Source organism: Poecilia reticulata, chromosome 18, assembly GCF_904066995.2.
Source record: "Poecilia reticulata chromosome 18, P_reticulata-male-v2, whole genome shotgun sequence".
NCBI classification, from domain to species: domain Eukaryota; kingdom Metazoa; phylum Chordata; class Actinopteri; order Cyprinodontiformes; family Poeciliidae; genus Poecilia; species Poecilia reticulata.
The window spans coordinates 16,186,107-16,198,784 of NC_088847.1; the positions used below are offsets into that span (position 1 = coordinate 16,186,107).

The following is a 12,678-nucleotide window of genomic DNA, read 5'->3' on the forward strand; positions in this document are numbered from 1 at the left end:
AAATTTGTCAATGACTGGGTGATTTTTCTTTTCTGCTCATTTGGGCTCCTGTCCGTATGGGAGGAAAGTGCTAATTAGGATTATTTTTTTTCTTGGCTTTGTTTTCCCTGACGTCACTAATCTGCTGCTTTTCTCCTCTAGTAGGATCATTCTAAAAAGTTACTCAGAATTTACGCGTCCTATTTCCATTTCTGCTGAATTCTCGAGCACACCTAGTCACCATGTTAACCAACTGCAGCCCCAGCACATCGAGAAGGTGGCAATAAATTTCACCCCTTCGTCACATTGTGTGCTCATCGTGCTTTATGGAATCTAAAAAAAATTTAAGCGAAAGGTTGCCAGGGCATTGGAAAGGTCAGCGCCGAGCCATTAGCTAATGATAAGAGTAATAATAAGGAGATAAATGAATAATATAGGCGCAGTTTAATGAGACGGCATCAATCGATAAGCTCCTACGACAGTAATCACTGCAGCTTCCTTAACAGTGATTTAATGGGATGTCATTCGCGCTGCTGACTGAACGGCTCCACACTCTTACATTAAAGCTCATCGAGCTCTATATGCTATATGCTAACTGCTGTTTTCAAAGCCTGGGGGAAAACACCTGAAGAGAGGGATAAGTTTACTATTTGGATCACTGGTTCCTACTGGTTCCACTGGTTCCTACTGGTTCTACTGGTTCCTACTGGTTCCACTGGTTCCTACTGGTTCTACTGGTTCTACTGGTCTTTAATGTCTTCAATTTTTTAATAAAAGCAGTTAAAGTCCGCGGGAGGGCAGACTCCCCTAACTCTAAGTTAGTTAAATTCTGTGTGGGACGGCGGCGTCCCCTGCCAAAGGACGGCGGAGTCCTCTACTAGGTAGTTAAATTCCGTGAAGGGCAGGAATGTCCTACTTCCATGTTTTTATGTCTTTAATGTTTTTAATTTTTTCTTCTTTCTTTTCGACGTTTTAATGATGTAATGTTTTTTGTTTTTTTTTAGTCTCTCTCTTTCTCACTGATTGTTTCTGTTTTTATTTTGATTGTGTAAAGCACTTTGAGATGCCTTGCTGCTGAAATGTGCTATACAAATAAAATTTGATTGATTGATTGATTGAACAAGTGCCCTTAAGTAAGGCTATGATTACAAAATCTATGTTATGCATTTGTGTAAATGAACACATGCACCAGAGTTTGTGTTTACAGCTTTCCCAGAGTCATTAGCATTGATTGTATTTTTTTTTTTTTTCCTGCCGGGGGAGGGGTGTGCTCGTCTGTCATCCCCCACGTCTCTTCCCATTGCTCTCTACGTCTGCAAAACACTATAATTTTGTTCTCACGGTCTTGGTCACTGCGGGGTTCGTGCCACCTGCAGAGTAAAAGATGGCAATCATCGATCGGGGGCATCTGGATGCCTGCTCTGCCCCCTGCATTGAAGAATCCCTCTGTCGATGCAATCTCAGGTAAGTTACGAGCACTCCTGCACGGCTTCCTGGAAGAAGACCCGATGGCGTCCAGCCACTGTCTTGTCGTCTTTCTGCAAAGAAACACTCACCTTCCATGGGTTTTTCTGGACTACGGTGCATTGAATTTGAATTTTACATGAGGGACTAGTCCAAAGTATTGCATGAGTATGTCGTAAAAGTGTGCACAAAGTACAATGTGCTATTATATTAACTTCCTTTATCTGATTCCCTCAATTAAACTCCAGTCATTTGCTGTGAGGAGTCAGAACATTTGTAAATTGCCTTACTATAGTTCCAGCTGTTTTGTGAAGACCTTACACCCTAAGGGGTATAAATAAATTTCCGCCTGACAAAAACACACAAAAGTAAATCACTTATAGCCTCACAGCTATTAGATTTAATAAGAACCTTTTGGTACCTCTGTAAAGGTAAGATGTCATAGAATGGTTTTCTGGTGTCAGCACCATTGTAGCTTTGACCCTGCCTGAAATATTAGGGACAACATACAAAAAATTTTGCATTTTTTTTAACTTCGCCAAAATTTTGTTTGAAATAAACATTGAAAACACTACCAAAATAGTATTTGTAACACAAAAAAGTAGTACAGACTTTTAAATCTAAATGTTGTGTAAAAGTATACCAAATTTGGACTCAATCAGATGAATCATATTTATTTTAGAATGGTATTAGTGAGAAATTTCTTAGGCGGAGAGGCCATTTTGGCACATTTATCCAAAATGTCACCAAACTGTGCCAAATGTGTTTTTTACATCAATACTGGGGGTTTGTTAAAATTAAATAGCTTATTACCATCTAATGACACTTTCTACATATAATATAACCATTGGTCATGACATTTACCCCATTTATATGCAAAATGTACCATTGTGCACAGTGTAATATGTATAATAATGATGACCTGAAAGCTCTTTCTTTGACTCCAAATAGAAAACTTTTATTGAAACAAGATAAAACAGTCAAAAATACTTTTTGAATAATTTAAAAGAGCAAATAAACAATTTTGAAAATCCACCACCACCATCACCACCAAAAAAATGGACATCTTACCTCAAAGAAGGTGAAGAATCATGAGAGGTGGGGGAGGTGGGGGGAGGTTCAGCGTCACCCGAGCTTGATGGTTCGGCTTCCACTCGACTATAAATAAAAATAAAGTATTTGAAGAATTAGAGGTTTATTACAAAGTAATGAACCAAAGTAAACATGAAATCCTTACTAGTAAAATAAAACATTTTAGTAAAACATAAATAAACAAATAACCACATGGTTTTACTTCCTGCCGTTATTACAAGCATATAATCACTGAAATAAATAAATAAATAGAACCAAAACATCAAATATTTTGTGTGAAATTGCGGCGGAAAACTTACACAACACCGAGATCAAGTCTGTCTGCTGTGTCCTGCTCTTCCTCTTCCTCCTCCTCCGAATCCCACCAGCTATCAGAAGATTTAGCTCCACTCGTAGCAAATCGAAAAACCGTTGTTGTTCAAAAGCCTTCAAAAGCCTCTAAATCGTCCAGTTTCTGCTGCTATGATCGATTTATCATAAATAAATCAAAACTGAACTCACGGAACCGAGATAACTCCACGTGCTCAGACTCCCGTGTACCACACGTGCTTATGCACGGAGAGCCACGGAGAGCGCACCGAGAACGCGCCGAGAACGCATAAATTACGCACACATTTAGATCGGGTTCCGGAAAATACCTCATGATTTTGCGTAGCCGACATCTTGTGCCATACTCTGAGAGTCTTTCCACTCTCACGTGAAGCCATAAAATGGCCGTGATGATCAGCTGATCGGGTGTTTTCCAGGCAGTTGCGTAATCGCCCGAGGACCTTTAAATCTCATCAGCTGTTTTTAAATAGCTCTAAAATCTTAACATTTTGGGCAAAACCTTTATGCGGAATAGTTTTTGAAAGATTAAAGCCTCTTTTAGCGGATAATAAAAAAAAAAAAATTTAAAGGCACGCGGAGCCTTTGTTTACAGAGCGAGTCGAGGTCACGTGGCAGCTGGAACCCTCGGAGGGTCCGTCGGGCTTAACAGGTTACAAGTGTGTTCACAAATATGAATGAAAAAAAAAAAAACACCATTATGAAGACCAAAAGAGAGCAGGGGACAAGTCGGGAATTTTTTTGTAGATGTTTGAAGCAGTTGGGTTGTGAATGTATAACCCAAATTGTCAACATTTCCAAAGCAATGTTCAGTCTATCGCAGTGGAATGGCAAGCCTGCAGATCTTGTCCATCTACCTAAACCAACGGTCTACAACTCCAGTCCTGGAGTGCCATTGACCTGCAACTTTTTAATGGGTTACATCCTCATTATTGCAATTTGTCCCAGCTTCTTGCCATGCAGGTCATTTTACAACATCATTTATTTGATTTTGATGTGGACACTAAGCTGTCAGCGATAAACTGTGGTTGCATGCCTGTATAAACTTGCTACGATCTGACAAAATGACCAACATACAATACGGGTATAGGACTCAAAAGCAAACGGGACAGAGCAGTGATTGCTGTTGGCACAGTTCTGTCCATTTTCTGATGAATATTTCTCCGTCATCTTTTCACCATCTTCCCTGTTTAGAACAGTCTTAGGCTCTTAAAAGTGATCCTCACTATTCCTAGTGTTTCATCATGTTGAGACCTCTCTTAAAGGCCAAGGTGATTTGTAAATGATTTTTACCAAGAGAAAATTCTGACAAAAGTTCTATGATTTATTTTTTTCTAAAACTGCTTCACAATGAGCTTCTTTTAGTCTTAGGATTCTGTGAGAATACGGATCTGGGTCTTTGGAGAGCTTAGTGACACTACAAAGCAGGTAATTCAGCTTTTTGATTCACATTTGTTGGAGCAGCGATGCATTCAACAGTTGCAGGACAGTGGCACTCTGGGACTGGAGTTGCAGACCACTGACCTAAACTGACTGCTCCGGCAAGGAGAAGCAGCTAGAGACCTATGGTAACTCTGGATTAGCTGCGGGGATGCACAGTTTGGGTGGGGACACTGACAACAGGAAAATGACGGGTTATGCACTTCACAAATCTGAATTTTATGCAGAATAGGCAAGAGGATAGTCATAAGAAATCCTGTTTGCTGCTTACAACAGACTTGGTCAAAGTACAGACTTAAATTTGTTTTAGAATTTGTCACTAGACTTGAAAATTGATGTTCACCAATTGACTTCCAATTGACCAAATTTCAGTTTCCTAGAAGTATAAAACTGGCACATACCTCAAAAGAGTCACAGCTCAAAAGAGTCACAGCTGTAATTGCAGTGAAAGTTGTTTGTGGTATGGACTTTAGAATATTTCAGCCATTACAACACACCTGCCTTCTTAAGAGCAGCTATAATAAGAACAGGATTAACCAGGCACCACTGTGCAAGGAAATGTTAACGCTAAACCAAAACCCTGGGCGCTTATGCTTCAATTAAAACTTAGACAAAAATAATTATTTCACCATAGATTATTTCAAGTATCATTGGGGTTTTTTTTTCCCACATTGTTGAAGAGGCAGCTAAAGAAGTGAAGCAGTAAGCTTTCCCCCACCCACTCTTCATTATAAATGACTAGATCTCTTTACAAGTCCCAGAACATTACGGCCTGATAACTCTAATTTTTTTTTCTTCTCCGTTTTCACGAGCAAACCCAAAGATTCTGTCATTTTGGCAGGCAGCTGCTGCTTTTCTTTTTGCCCAGTTTGCCTCCATCTCTCTGCATCCCTTCCCCACAGGCTCCTAAAGCCCAACGGGCCCAGCGGGGGTTAAGATCGAGCTATCCAGGTAATGTGAGCATAATAACGCCAACAAAACATCTCATTCCACAGCTAATTTGGAGTAGAGTCTGGGCCCGCTATGAGTAAAGATTGAAGACAATCATGTCTGCCTTTTCCTCTTTACTACATCCTGTGGAGGGACTTCGCTTAATAGGGTTTTTGTGGTTTAAAAAAAAAAAAAGATCAGACAAACGCCTTCAAAGAATGCAGAGCTCATAGCGATCTTCTTTTTCTGACCACCTGTGTAATAGCACAGTTTGGGTTTTTGTGAGCCATCTTTCAGAAACAATGCAGTGAATGTAAAAGCTACTTGATTTCAGCGGCCTTTTGCGTTATTGCATTATGAGAAGAGCCCAGGGCGTTGCAATCAAAGCCCTTCATGCCTTCTCTTTCGGAATTCCAGCCCATGGGTTCCTGGTTTCATCAGCTATATTACAGCCCTCATTACTTGAGAGAAAACACAGTGGCCCATATTTTAAGTCACTGCTCGTTTTATGAGCTTCCTTTGCCCCGAGCATTGATATCATTGGGTCTTTATTGTCCGTCTCCCTTGTAGTGAGGATATTCGAATGGGGGGTATTTTGACTTGGCTCTTTCTGGCCTGCAGGATCCAACTCCGGTGAAGGTAAAATTCCCAGTTGATCTGCGAGCACGCATTAATTAATGTGAATAAAATAAATCATTTGCTCTGAAATGGCTTGTACCGTCTGTAGATTGTAAAGTTGAGTAGTTCTGACAATATAAAATGTTTTTTTTTTGTCTGCACCATAAAAACAGCAATAAGCATATGAGAAAATATACTGGTTTTTGCTCTCAGCTATAAGTCACTTGAATTCATTAACATCTATTCAGTTGTCTGCTCGTTTGAATGGCTGAGACCGACCGACTGGACAGCCAAAGAGTGAAAAGACAGAAATAATTTATTGTAGCAGTGAAAGTTTTGACTGTGGATAATTCCTTTTACTGTATTTATGTTAATGGCCCAATCAGCATCCCTCATTTTTAATTTCTACTACAATTACCAGTTTACTACTTTATTGCATCATAGGTAATCTGTACAAAGAGTCATCCAGAGAGGCTCGGAGGGACCTGGAAAACTGCTGCCCACTAACTCGTTAATTTTCTACTTATTACTTCTCTCCACATTCAGGGTTTGTCCATCACTTTTATGTCCCATGCACATTATTTTTTCTTTTCTTTTTTTTTTGCTGTCCCATTGTCCTCCTTACCTCTGAGTGTACCGGGACCCTTAGTTTCCCCTTGTGAAACCAAGGGTCAGCCCTTGGTTTCCCAAAGCATAATGGAGCCAGCATTTTTTTTTAAATAGCCAATCAGGCTTTTAAGTTGTTCACTATCTTTTGAGGGAATCTGGTCAGACTCATAATTTAGCAAAGGAATCAGTCATAGATAAGGGCTCCAATGTGTTGCAATAGACGGAACAGTGAGGTTTAAATTGATTTCTTATTTAAAATGTGTTGTTTATCAGCAGTCCAATGCAGTAGTAAGCTGTGTCGGTAAGTCTGCCTTCCAACAGAGAACAGTTCTTTAAGACTACATGCTGCACCTTGTGGTTCAGACACTGTCCATTGTCCTGACCTTACCATTTTGTGTTGAGATAATGTACTCCTGATGCAAAATTACATGATTTACTTGTCCTGGGGTTTAATTCATCTAAAGCATCACTATGAAGAGCCTTTCTAACACCAGTGAACCAAACCATTATTTTCCTACTTGCACTGAATGCTTCCTAAAAGTGCAGACATTTTAAAACTAGCGAGTGCTGAAATGGCAAATTTGCTTTTTTCTCTTTTTGTTTGTGTCAAATTACAGATTTTTAAAATAGCACTTAGTTTTAGCCTGTTGCTGCTACTAGAACTCAGTGCGATGAAGGTGAGGTCAGCTTATAAGCAAACCGCACATCCTGCATCCCTCTTTCTGTTATTCCCGGCCACAATTCCTACCATGCGGAACCGTCCCATGAATAAATCTCTCTCTCTCTCTCTCTCTCTACACCGTTTGACCTCGCTTTCATCATGCCCCGACTCCCAAACATCTCCTTTTAGAGGTGCAGGATTTGAGGCTGCACATTTCCTCCCCTGACACAGGACCTCTTCACCTCGCCTCCGTAGCGTCATTAATGGGTTGGGGTCGGGAGATGCACTGGCGACAGGCTGGAACTACTCTATACTCATTAAGCTGACTTTTAGCACGGGTTCCCATTGTTTGGACCCATCATCAATCGTACGCTGAAATAAGCTGCGGCACTTCCCGAGTTTTCTAACTCGCAGAAATGTGCTGAATGGGCGGCGAGCAAAACCCCCTATAATCTTCTCGTACTGCAGCACGCACTGCTTCCTGCTCTCCTCCATCCCTGCTTGTGTTTGATATCAAACAGCTCTTTATTTATGGTGCGGCGCAAAGGTGCGCCAACTGCAAGGCGTTGTTACAATTTCCATTACCCGGCCTACTTATGAGCGCAGAAATATCCACCTTCATTATGCATAGGACTCTTGACAATCTCCTCCTAGGATTAGGTATGTGTGTGACGGGGAGCGTGCGAGCAAGCGGGGATCAGCCAAAAACGGGGAGAGAATATAAAAATATTCAAGGTAATATGTATATTTCTCCCTCACCTCTATGTCTTTGTGCTATGCTCTCCCGTCTGGGTTGCATAGCGTATTATACGTTAAACTGCCTATAATAACAGAGATCCGGCATATTCCAAATGAAATGTGTGAGGAAAAAAAAAAAACAAGCCTTTGGGGATTTTTCAAAAAACCTGCCTGCATGCACAGGCATATCGAATTATAACAAGTCTAGAATGAATCTTCTCTTTGTGTTTTAATCCTGATTGGCAATGAGAAAATGCTCAGGGATAATGAGGTAGATAATACACAGGGGTGTTTTTAAAACGGTCTTTGTTTTCGTTTTTTGCCTTTTCATGTGACATGGTTCCTAAGTTGTCCTGAAAAGTCAGGAAATGATAGAAATGGTTTTTTTTTAAAAAAGAAAAAAATACTTGAAAAGTTTGTTTCCAGATATTTCGACGTTATATTCTTTAAAAGACAAAATACATTTGATATTTAGTTGATAATTAGTTTTGGTTAGTTTTTGTTTAAATTAGCATTTTGCTTTTTAGTTATGAAGATAAATGTGCATAAAGGCTACGTTAGCTATTTTTTGTTGGACTATAAATTCAACTGACTTTGATTCGGATGCTAAGAAATGCATGAAAATTCCTAATTTGTTTTTTTGTACCCACATTAGATCATCAAGATTTTTTATACCAAAGATAACCTGAGTAAAAAAAGCCAGTTTTCAAATTGAGAAATGCACCTGTTAGTGTGCATTTAGCTTATGGTCAAAAAACTGATAGTTGTATTTTCTTCTTTAGGATCTTTTCACTAGAAAGCAGTGCCTCCATCCATTGCAGCATGAAGCCTTCTCCAGATTGTCACACTACCAATATTGTGTTTGATCGTCAGTGATTGTCATTGAATTTCTTTTGCCTGAAAAGTTAGTTTTCCACCAGGCACTACAGGACATATGTGCTCTAAAAAGTGAGGCTTTGTAATCTTTTTGGTCAGCTGTTATGATTCAATGTCTGTCTGGTCTATGAACCACCACACTCACCTCCTCCACTGCAATCAGTGCAATATCGCTCACCTGTGATCCCCACTATTTAAACGCCCTCCGGCCTCCTAGTCTCTGCCAGATTATTGAGAGCTACTGCTAGTGTTTTTTCCTTGCCCTCATCTGATCTCGTTACGTCGGTTCTGTGCCTTGAATTCTCCTGCCTCGCTCTCGTCTGACTTTTACAAAGATTCCTGATCTCTGATCGTCAACTTTGTTTCTGTACCCGGACCTGTTGTTGAATCAAGGACACTGACCCTAACCTAACCAAGACAAGCAACCTCGTAGTTGAGGGATCTTCTGGATGAGTCATTGATGTGCCTTTGCAGTCATTTTTCGTAGGCTGGCCAATCCCAGTGATCCGTATCTCTTGCTTTTGGGCCATTTGCAGATAACGATGGTTTACTGGAGTCCCAAAGCCTATGAAAACACTTGGTAATCCTTTCCAGGACTGATGGATGCCATTTAATTTCTCTTCTTTTCTTGCGTCCCTATAGATCTGGGTATAATTGGTTGCTTTCTCTTACTTCATGTATATTATTACGTCATCTTGGAATTCCTAAGGGCTGGCAGGAAGCGGACTTGACTGCTTCCTGCAGAAGCTCCATAAATTGCAGTCAACAGAGGTCAATTATTGGTTTAGTAAAAGGGCAATTTTTTCCCAACATATGACCATGTTGGTTTGTAAAGGAAATAAATATTTGAAAGCTGCATTTTGTATTCTCACGTCATCTTTATCCCATATTTAAATTTGTTTGATCCGTGACATTGAGTTTGGTCTTACAAAAGGCAAAGACGGAAGAAATCTCTGAAGTAACACTTTCAGAGAAATGTAGGACGTTCCCTTTATTGAGTCTGAAACTGCCAGTGTTTTATACAGTTATATGTTTGGGAAAGGCATATTGTTACTATTTCCATGTCTACATGAGCATACTGCATGTATTCAGTAAGAGCTGCTCCCTAATTTCCATACGGCTCCCTTACTACTGTTTGAGGTGAATGAGATGGGTCAGAACGGGCCGCGGTCGAGGTGGCTCCTGCTTCTACAAAAACTGTGGGAATCTTTCTCGTCACCCGCAAAGTGAAAATGAAGATCTTGTGTTTTAACGCCTTAAGATTTTGCCCGTACATTAACATGTTCTTCCTCATTATCACATCATACATGCCATCTCCCCTCACAGCTTCCAGCGCAAGAGATTTCATTAAAGTAGTGCCTTAATTATGTAGGTGTTGAAATTTAATTAATGAAAGAAGAGAGCAGCTCAATTACTCTGACACATTTTTGACACTTGTTCAGACAAAGAGACAGATCTTGTATTAGCGGCTACGACGTCCCTTGAACACATCTTTTTTTTTTTTTCTCCAACCATTGTGTGTATGTAGCTTATGCTACCTGACTTCACAGTTGCTAAGCTTAGACCTCACCATCGATCATCCACCAGCACTGTCAGAAGACTTGACAGCAAGATTCTCCTTTCACTCATAGTCTCCATTTGAAAAAAAAAAAAGTGTTCAGTGACAATGGGAGGAAAAAAAAGCCCTTCTTTTTCTGAACTGCTTTTTGATATCGGATTCCCATGCATTTAAGAGAAAGTTTATGCTCACAGCACACGGTGTTCTTCATCACCTGAAACAAAGAAGAAGAAAGGAGACGTGTTCATTAGAGGAGGAATACAAGCCCTGAAAACAGAACATTTCTGTCTGCATCACCACTAGTTTTGTTGCCATGAAATGCTGTCAGAGTTCAAATATTTAAAAATGTGGAAGTTTTGACTTGCTTTCTGTGTGAAAACCAATAATTCTTTCACTTTAATACTCGGTATAATAATAACTTGAAGAGAATTGAGATAATAAATTGAAACAATGAGAGATTTATTTGTCTTGACCAACGATTAGCTGCCATTGTCACTGCTATGTAAAACCCTGAACTTACAAAATACCCACCAGAAACAAAAGACTAAAAGACAGGCAGATAGTTTTCCAGCTTAATATATTTTCTGATGTTACTTGCCCTCTGTGTGTGTTTTTTTTTCCCAATGCCTTTGTTTGGTTATTTTTTTCTATTGTTTTGAATTTTGTTCCATCGTTTTCTTCTCTTACTTCTGCTGAAATCTGATCTGTAATTTATGTGATAATTGTTGTCAAACTGCGATACATCTTTAACCACCTATGTAAAAAAGGGTTAACTCATTTGATTGACAGTTAGTTTAGTTGTGTTTTAATATTACATGTTAAGGATTGATTGGTGGGGTTTTGGTGGTAGCCAAAGGATTACTGCTATTACTTCTTCTGCTTACCAGGAAAAATCCCAAACAACTCACTTGGAGTTTTTCCAAGGGTGCTGGAAGGGCTAGTCAGAGTTTCATACACCTGGGAAAATTCTTCAAGACTTTAGCCTAATTTTAACAGTTAAAACCACAAGAAAATGATGTCAGAGTGTGGTTTCTTTTTTTTTTCCCCACACAAGGTTGTAAGGGTGTATTTCCTGTCCAACTCCACTACTGATCAACTCGGAGACAGGGTACAGCCCGGACTGGTTGGAAGTGTTGCGGAAGGAGACACAGACTTACAGGACTGATGGCAATGCACAGAAACACTTACGCCACTCTACAGAGACCAATTAATGTTACATGCATCATTTTGGGCCACGAGAGAAAGCCAAAGTACTCAGAGGGAACTCATGTATTCATAGTCTGTTAAAACTCCATGCAGAAGGCTTCTGGCTGGGACTGAGAACCAGGATCCTCTTGCAGCAAAGTAACAACTGTGCCACCATGCCGCTTAACTAAATTAGTCTAAATTAGTGAAAAAATTACATTGAAATTTAGTTGTGTCCCAAAGTTTTTTTATTTATTGCAATGCAAGACATTCAACTTTTTCCTCTGAAGCATCGAAACATGCAGCCATGCCCGAATGTTGATGTGTTCATAGCAGCAGGTGCCTACGTAGGCATCTTCCGTGCTCCATTCCTCAAAGATACATCGTGTCCCACTATGGGTCCTGAAGTGACCTCTCCTCATTTAGGATGGAAGGCTTGGAACAAAGTGAGCCACACAAATCCAGAACTTTACGTTCCCGTTTTTCAAAGAAGCCTAACTTCTTTAGACTCGGCCTCAACAAAGATTAGCTGTGCTACTGCCACAGTCGGCTCCATAGTCCTCTGTGAAAGGTGCGGAACGGTGGACACAATGGACGCTGGATTTCTCATTGAGGCGTCTTTGATGGAGATGAGAGGGGAAAAAAAAAATCTAGGGAAACGATTGCCTCGGCAGGGTTTTTTTTTTTTTCAATTTTTTCCTGGTGATGCCAGCGAGACGCCATTACACAACCCTCGGCAGCGTGATCTCTGAGAAAGCGTAGGGACCGTGAGCATGCTGGTCAGTGCCAGAGAGCCAGAGCACCGGATGGAATATAATGAGACAAAAACAAAAGAACAAAGTTTGTGTCTGTCTTGCTTCACTGTGGGGATGTTCATATAGTACCAAACCCTGGATGGCCTTAAGTGCAGCAACTCCAGCCAGCCCAGTCAGCTCAGCTGAAGCCGTGTCACAGACAGCCTTTGATGTTGGGTGGGAGTCCAGAGGGAGGAGAAGATGAGGGGAGGAGGGATAAAGAGACAGAGTGTGGTGATGGTGGATAAGACTGCAGCTGTTTTGGCCTCTTCATCGGCACAGCTGACATGGGAAGAGCTAACAATAATTCTTCTTTCTAACTCTGCGCCTCGACCCTCATCCTCCTTCATGCTAGCCCCCTCTTCCCAAAGCTTCCTCTCTCTCCTCGTCGGGGTGGCTGCAAATGA

General features: G+C 40.5%; 1 protein-coding gene and 1 long non-coding RNA gene across 48 annotated transcripts in view; one reads left to right on the plus strand and one right to left on the minus strand.

Moving 5' to 3' along the window:
- LOC103480676 (protein tyrosine phosphatase receptor type D) overlaps window positions 1-12,678 on the plus strand; it is a 455,017-nt gene that overhangs the window by 28,285 nt on the left and 414,054 nt on the right. The gene's annotated exons all lie outside the window — the stretch shown is intronic.
- LOC145548620 (uncharacterized) lies at window positions 1,862-3,512 on the minus strand. The gene is made up of 3 exons (XR_014084632.1): window positions 2,835-3,512; window positions 2,515-2,601; window positions 1,862-1,930 (listed from the first exon to the last, which is right to left on the minus strand). It is a non-coding gene; the product is annotated as an uncharacterized LOC145548620 (long non-coding RNA).